The 7129-nt window shown below is 63.7% G+C and overlaps 2 non-coding genes across 2 annotated transcripts; both read left to right on the forward strand.

Annotated features, from left to right (window-relative positions):
- Positions 1 to 396: 396 nt before the first annotated feature.
- Positions 397 to 515, forward strand: LOC131865111 (5S ribosomal RNA). Its single transcript, XR_009363843.1, has one exon. It is a non-coding gene; the product is annotated as a 5S ribosomal RNA (ribosomal RNA).
- A 5920-nt stretch (positions 516 to 6435) lies between these two features.
- LOC131865112 (5S ribosomal RNA) lies at positions 6436 to 6554 on the forward strand. The gene has a single exon (XR_009363844.1). It is a non-coding gene; the product is annotated as a 5S ribosomal RNA (ribosomal RNA).
- Positions 6555 to 7129: the final 575 nt, after the last annotated feature.

Below are 7129 nucleotides of genomic sequence, written 5' to 3' on the forward strand. Positions count from 1 at the left end.
GTGCCCACCTTGCACCAAGTGCGCACCCGGGGCAAACCGAGCGCCTTGGTGCACCGGGGCAAGATCGAGCGTGCACCCGAGGCGCCCCGAACATGCACCAAGGTGCACTCGGCCCACATGTGAGCGCAGGTCGTTGCGCCCGAGGTGGTGTGTGGGCACCGCGTTGCAGACGGGACACTGCACGCACACGACGCCCCGTCCAGGTGCACGCACGTAGGCCGGGCCGGGTGCACACCCGACGCCCTAGCAAGGTGCGCGCACCCGGGCAGGGCTCACACTTGGCGAACGGGGCGCACTTCGCGAGGGAGGGTGTGCACCTCGACGGGGGTGGGTGGCCGGGGTGGATTCGCACGTGGGTCGCGGTTTGCTAAGTACACACTGCGACAAGCTCATAACGGGTGCGATCATACCAGCGTTAGTGCACCGGATCCCATCAGAACTCCGCAGTTAAGCGCGCTTGGGCCGGAGTAGTACTGGGATGGGTGACCTCCCGGGAAGTCCCGGTGTTGCACCCTTTCTTAGTTTTTCGCCGGGCGTCGCAATGCTATTTGAATAAACCTTTTGCCCGTTTGCGTTCTCGTCGGGGCCGGGCCGGGCCGGGCCGGGGTGCGCTGCCCGCACTACCGCGCGCGCGGGGGCGACACCGAGCGCGCACCCGAGGCGCCCCGAGCACACAGGCCACGGTGCAACCCGGGCGTTGTGCGCGCACCCCGGTGCGCCCGAGGTGCTGCGCGCGCACCCAGGTGAAATCGGTGTGCACCTCGGCCAGTGCGCGCTCGGTCGAGTCGCGCACGTTGGCCAAGGTGCACGGTGATGTTTCTTACTCTAAGGTTCCGCACCAGACGCCCGGGACAGGTGAGCGAAGCTGGGCGGGGCCGGGTGCGCGGCCGGGGCAGGTGCACGCAGCTGGAGAGAGCTTTGGAGCACACCAGAGGTGCGCACCTTGGAGCACACTTCGGAGCGCACCAATGATGCGCTCCATTCAAAAGTTTCCTGAAAAGGCAAAAAAAGTTGAGATTATAGAATTTCCCACTTGAGAGATTGTAAAAAAAAAAAATTTAAAATGAAGGAAACGCGGGTGCCAAGGTGTGCGCGCCCGGGTGCGCAGCCCAGCCAAGGTGTGCGCACCAAGGCGCCCACCCTGGCGAAGGTGCACGCAAGGTGCGCACCCGAGGCAAACCGGACAATTAACCCAACTTTCGACTTCGCGCGCACCTGCGCACCTTGGAGCGCACTTCGGAGCGCTCCTTGGTGCGCACCAATCTTGGGCACCTCGGAGTGCACCATGGCGCCCACCAAGGTGCGCACCCGGGGCAAACCGAGCTCCGACTTCGTGCGCACCTTGGAGCGCACGAAAGGTGCGCACCATGGCGCCCACCAAGGTGCGCAGCCCAGCCAAGGCGTGCGCATCAAGGTGCGCACCCTGGCGAAGGTGCGCACCCGGGGCAAACCGAGCTCCGACTTCGTGCGCACCTTGGAGCGCACAAAGGGTGCGCAACCCAGCCAAGGTGTGCGCACCCCGGGCAAACCGAGCTCCGAATCGTGCGCACCTTGGAGCACACTTCGGAGCCCTCCTTGGTGCGCACCGATGTTGCGCACCTCGGAGCGCACCCGGGGAAAACAATGCAATTAACCCGACTTTCGACTTCGTGGGCACCTCGGAGCGCTCTCGGGTTCGCACCTCGGAGCACACCGAGGTGCGCACCTTTGATGCGCTGCCTTCACCAATTTCCAGAAAAGGCAAGAAAACATTGAGAAGGTGTGCGCACCGAGGTGCCCACCCTGGCGAAGGTGCACGCGAGGTGCGCACCCGGGGCAAACCGGGCTCCGACTTCGTGCACGCCATGCTGCGCACCTTGGAGGGCCATGGTGCGCACCTTGGAGCACACTTCGGAGCGCTCAATGGTGCCCAACCCAGCCAAGGTGCCCACCGCGGCGAAGGTGCACGCGAGGTGCGCACCCGGGGCAAACCGGGCTCCGACTTCGTGCACGCCGCACCTTGGAGCACACTTCGGAGCGCTCCTTGGTGCGCACCAGGGCGCGCAACCCAGCCGAGGTGCCCACCCCGGCGAAGGTGCACGCGGGGTGCGCACCCGGGGCAAACCGGGCTCCGACTTCGTGCACGCCATGGTGCCCACCGCGGCGAAGGTGCACGCGAGGTGCGCACCCGGGGCAAACCGGGCTCCGACTTCGTGCACGCCGCACCTTGGAGCACACTTCGGAGCGCTCCTTGGTGCGCACCAGGGCGCGCAACCCAGCCGAGGTGCCCACCCCGGCGAAGGTGCACGCGAGGTGCGCACCCGGGGCAAACCGGGCTCCGACTTCGTGCACGCCATGGTGCCCACCGCGGCGAAGGTGCACGCGAGGTGCGCACCCGGGGCAAACCGGGCTCCGACTTCGTGCACGCCGCACCTTGGAGCACACTTCGGAGCGCTCCTTGGTGCGCACCATGGTGCCCACCAGGGCGCGCAACCCCGCCGAAGGTGCACGCGAGGTGCGCACCCGGGGCAAACCGGGCTCCGACTTCGTGCACGCCGCACCTTGGAGCACACTTCGGAGCGCTCCTTGGTGCGCACCAGGGCGCGCAACCCCGCCGAAGGTGCACGCGAGGTGCGCACCCGGGGCAAACCGGGCTCCGACTTCGTGCACGCCATGGTGCGCACCAGGGTGCCCACCGCGGCGAAGGTGCGCACCCGGGGCAAACCGGGCTCCGACTTCGTGCACGCCGCACCTTGGAGCACACTTCGGAGCGCTCCTTGGTGCGCACCAGGGCGCGCAACCCAGCCGAGGTGCCCACCCCGGCGAAGGTGCACGCGAGGTGCGCACCCGGGGCAAACCGGGCTCCGACTTCGTGCACGCCATGGTGCCCACCGCGGCGAAGGTGCGCACCCGGGGCAAACCGGGCTAGGACTTCGTGCACGCCGCACCTTGGAGCACACTTTGGAGCGCTCCTTGGTGCGCACCATGGTGCCCACCAGGCCGCGCAACCCAGCCAAGGTGTGCGCACCAAGGTGCACGCGAGGTGCGCACCCGGGGCAAACCGGGGTCCGGCTTCGTGCACGCCGCACCTTGGAGCACACATCGGGGCGCTCCCGGGTTCGCACCGGCGTTGCGCACCGTGGTGGGCACCTCGGAGCGCACCGTGGTGGGCACCTCGGAGCACACCAAGGTGGGCAGCGAGGTGCGCACCTTTGATGCGATGCCTTCACTAATTTCCATAAAAGGCAAAAAAAAACGAGATTTTAAAATTTCCGTTTTGAAAGATAGTGAGAAAAAGGGAATGCTGGTGCCATCTTGAGCCCGCCCTGGTGCGCAGCCCAGCCAAGGTGTGCGCACCAAGGTGCCCACCCTGGCGAAGGTGCGCGCCCGGGCAATTAACCCAACTTCCAACTTCGCGCGCGCCAGGGTGGGAGCGCACCCAACAACCGGGCCTGGGAAGAGCCAATGCGAGAAACCCCACCAAACGCTCTGACAAAAAAAGAGGGGGCGCTCCAGTAACCCCGCTTCGGAGCGCACCCTGGGCAAACCCAGCCAGGGTGCCCACCCCGGCCAAGGTGCAGGCGAGGTGCGCACCCGGGGCAAACCGGGCTCCGACAACGTGCACGCCGCACCTTGGAGCACACTTCGTAGCGCTCCCGGGTGCGCACCTCAGAGCACACCAAGGTGGGCAGCGAGGTGCGCACCTTTGATGCGCTGCCTTCACTAATTTCCAGAAAAGGCAAAAAAAAGAGGAGATTTTAAAATTTCCGTTTTGAAAGATAGTGAAAAAAACGGAACGCGGGTGCCATCTTGAGCCCGCCCTGGTGCACAGCCCAGGTAAGGTGCCCACCCTGGCAAAGGTGCGCACCCGGGCAATTAACCCTACTTCCGACTTCGTGCGCGCCAGGGTGGCAACCGGGCCTGGGAAGAGCCAATGCGAGAAACCCCACCAAACGCTCCGACAAAAAAAGAGGCGGCGCTCCAATAACCCCGCTTCGGAGCGCAGCCGGGGCAAACCCAGCCAAGGTGCCCACCCCGACGAAGGTGCACGCGAGGTGCGCACCCGGGGCAAACCGGGCTCCGACAACGTGCACGCAGCACCTTGGAGCACACTTCGAAGCACTCCCGGGTGCCCACCGGCGTTGCGCACCGTGGTGGGCAGCGAGGTGCGCACCTTTGATGCGCTGCCTTCACTAATTTCCAGAAAAGGCAAAAAAAAATGAGATTTTAAAATTTCCGTTTTGAAAGATAGTGAAAAAAACGGAACGCGGGTGCCATCTTGAGCCCGCCCTGGTGCGCAGCCCAGGCAAGGCATGCGCACCAAGGTGCCCACCCGCGGTGCACGCCCGGGGCAAACCGGGCTCCGACTTCGTGCAGGCCGCACCTTGGAGCACACTTCGGAGCGCTCCTTGGTGCGCACCATGGTGCCCACCAGGGCGCACCCGGGGCAAACCGGGCTCCGACTTCGTGCACGCCGCACCTTGGAGCACACATCGGAGCGCTCCCAGGTTCGCACCAGCGTTGCGCACCTTTGATGCGCTGCCTTCACTAATTTCCAGAAAAGGCAAAAAAAAACGATATTTTAAAATTTCCGTTCTGAAAGATAGTGAAAAAAACGGAACGCGGGTGCCATCTTGAGCCCTTCCTGGTGCGCAGCCCAGGCAAGTTGTGCGCACCAAGGTGCCCACCCTGGCGGAGGTGCGCGCCCGGGGCAAACCGGGCTCCGACTTCGTGCACTGCATGGTGCCCACCAAGGCGCGCAACCCAGCCAAGGTGCCCACCGCAGCGAAGGTGCACGCGAGGTGCGCACCCGAGGTGCACACCCGGGGCAAACCGAGCTCCGACTTCGTGCACGCCGCACCTTGGAGCACACTTCAGAGCGCTCCTTGGTGCGCACCAGGGCGCGCAACCCAGCCAAGGTGCTCACCCCGGCGAAGGTGCACGCGAGGTGCGCACCCGGGGCAAGCCGGGCTCGGACTTCGTGCACGCCGCACCTTGGAGCACACATCGGAGCGCTCCCGGGTTCGCACCAGCATTGCGCACCTTTGATGCGCTGCCTTCACTAATTTCCAGAAAAGGCAAAAAAAAAAAAAAAACGAGATTTTAAAATTTCCGTTTTGAAAGATAGTGAAAAAAACGGAACGCGGGTGCCATCTTGAGCCCGCCCTGGTGTGCAGCCCAGGCAAGTTGTGCGCACCAAGGCACCCACCCTGGCCAAGGTGGGTCACGGGGTGGGTCCTAGGGTGGGTAACGGGGTGGGTACTAAGGTGCGTGCCAAGGTGGGTCATGGGGTGGGTGCCAAGGTGGGCACCAGGGTGGGTGTGCACCAACCCTAGCCAGGGTAGGTCACGGGGTGGTTGTCGGGGTGGGCGTCAAGGAGCCAAGGTGGGTGGCAAGTAGCCAAGTTGCGTGCCAAGGTGGGTGTCGGGGTGGGTGCCAAGGATCCAAGGTGGGTGCCAAGGAACCAAGGTGGGTGTCTGGGTGGGTGCCGAGGTGGGAGCCAGGGTGGGTCCCAAGGTGAGTGCAAAGGTGGGTGCCAGGGTCAAGGTGAGTGCCAATGTGGGTTCCAAGGTGCCAGGGTCAGGGTGAGTGCCAATGTGGGTTCAAAGGTGCTAAGTTGGGTGCGAGGTTGGGTGCGAGGGTGGGTGGGTGCCAAGGTGTGCTAGGTGGAAGCCCGGGTGGGTCGGCATCCCATGGGTGTCGAGTTGGGTGCCTGATGGGTGCTTCTTGTCAAGTTTTAGTCGTCGGGACTCATTTCGAGCCTTAGAGGTCGTTTCTTGTCCGGTTGCCCTGTCTTCGACCTGGGAACCCAATTTTGGTCCTCGGGTCCCATTTTTTTTTGTCTCGCATCCCACTTTTGGCCTGTGGCCTTTTCGGGGTCGATTCTCGTTTTGGGCATCAGAGCATGTTTCTTCTCCTAAAACCCAATATTTGTTTATTAAGTCTCGGAACACATTTTTGTTCTCGTGGACCCATCATGGGTCTTGGAACGCATTTGTGGTCCTTGGGTCCCATTTTGCATCCCGAAACTTGTGTTTTGGTGCTTGATCCCTATTTTGGGTGCCCACCTTGCACCAAGTGCGCACCCGGGGCAAACCGAGCGCCTTGGTGCACCGGGGCAAGATCGAGCGTGCACCCGAGGCGCCCCGAACATGCACCAAGGTGCACTCGGCCCACATGTGAGCGCAGGTCGTTGCGCCCGAGGTGGTGTGTGGGCACCGCGTTGCAGACGGGACACTGCACGCACACGACGCCCCGTCCAGGTGCACGCACGTAGGCCGGGCCGGGTGCACACCCGACGCCCTAGCAAGGTGCGCGCACCCGGGCAGGGCTCACACTTGGCGAACGGGGCGCACTTCGCGAGGGAGGGTGTGCACCTCGACGGGGGTGGGTGGCCGGGGTGGATTCGCACGTGGGTCGCGGTTTGCTAAGTACACACTGCGACAAGCTCATAACGGGTGCGATCATACCAGCGTTAGTGCACCGGATCCCATCAGAACTCCGCAGTTAAGCGCGCTTGGGCCGGAGTAGTACTGGGATGGGTGACCTCCCGGGAAGTCCCGGTGTTGCACCCTTTTTTAGTTTTTCGCCGGGCGTCGCAATGCTATTTGAATAAACCTTTTGCCCGTTTGCGTTCTCGTCGGGGCCGGGCCGGGCCGGGGTGCGCTGCCCGCACTACCGCGCGCGCGGGGGCGACACCGAGCGCGCACCCGAGGCGCCCCGAGCACACAGGCCACGGTGCAACCCGGGCGTTGTGCGCGCACCCCGGTGCGCCCGAGGTGCTGCGCGCGCACCCAGGTGAAATCGGTGTGCACCTCGGCCAGTGCGCGCTCGGTCGAGTCGCGCATGTTGGCCAAGGTGCACGGTGATGTTTCTTACTCTAAGGTTCCGCACCAGACGCCCGGGACAGGTGAGCGAAGCTGGGCGGGGCCGGGTGCGCGGCCGGGGCAGGTGCACGCAGCTGGAGAGAGCTTTGGAGCACACCAGAGGTGCGCACCTTGGAGCACACTTCGGAGCGCACCAATGATGCGCTCCATTCAAAAGTTTCCTGAAAAGGCAAAAAAAGTTGAGATTATAGAATTTCCCACTTGAGAGATTGTAAAAAAAAAAAATTTAAAATGAAGGAAACGCGGGTGCCAAGGTGTGCGCG

The sequence above is a fragment of the Cryptomeria japonica genome, unplaced genomic scaffold (genome assembly GCF_030272615.1).
Source record: "Cryptomeria japonica unplaced genomic scaffold, Sugi_1.0 HiC_scaffold_101, whole genome shotgun sequence".
NCBI lineage: Eukaryota > Viridiplantae > Streptophyta > Pinopsida > Cupressales > Cupressaceae > Cryptomeria > Cryptomeria japonica.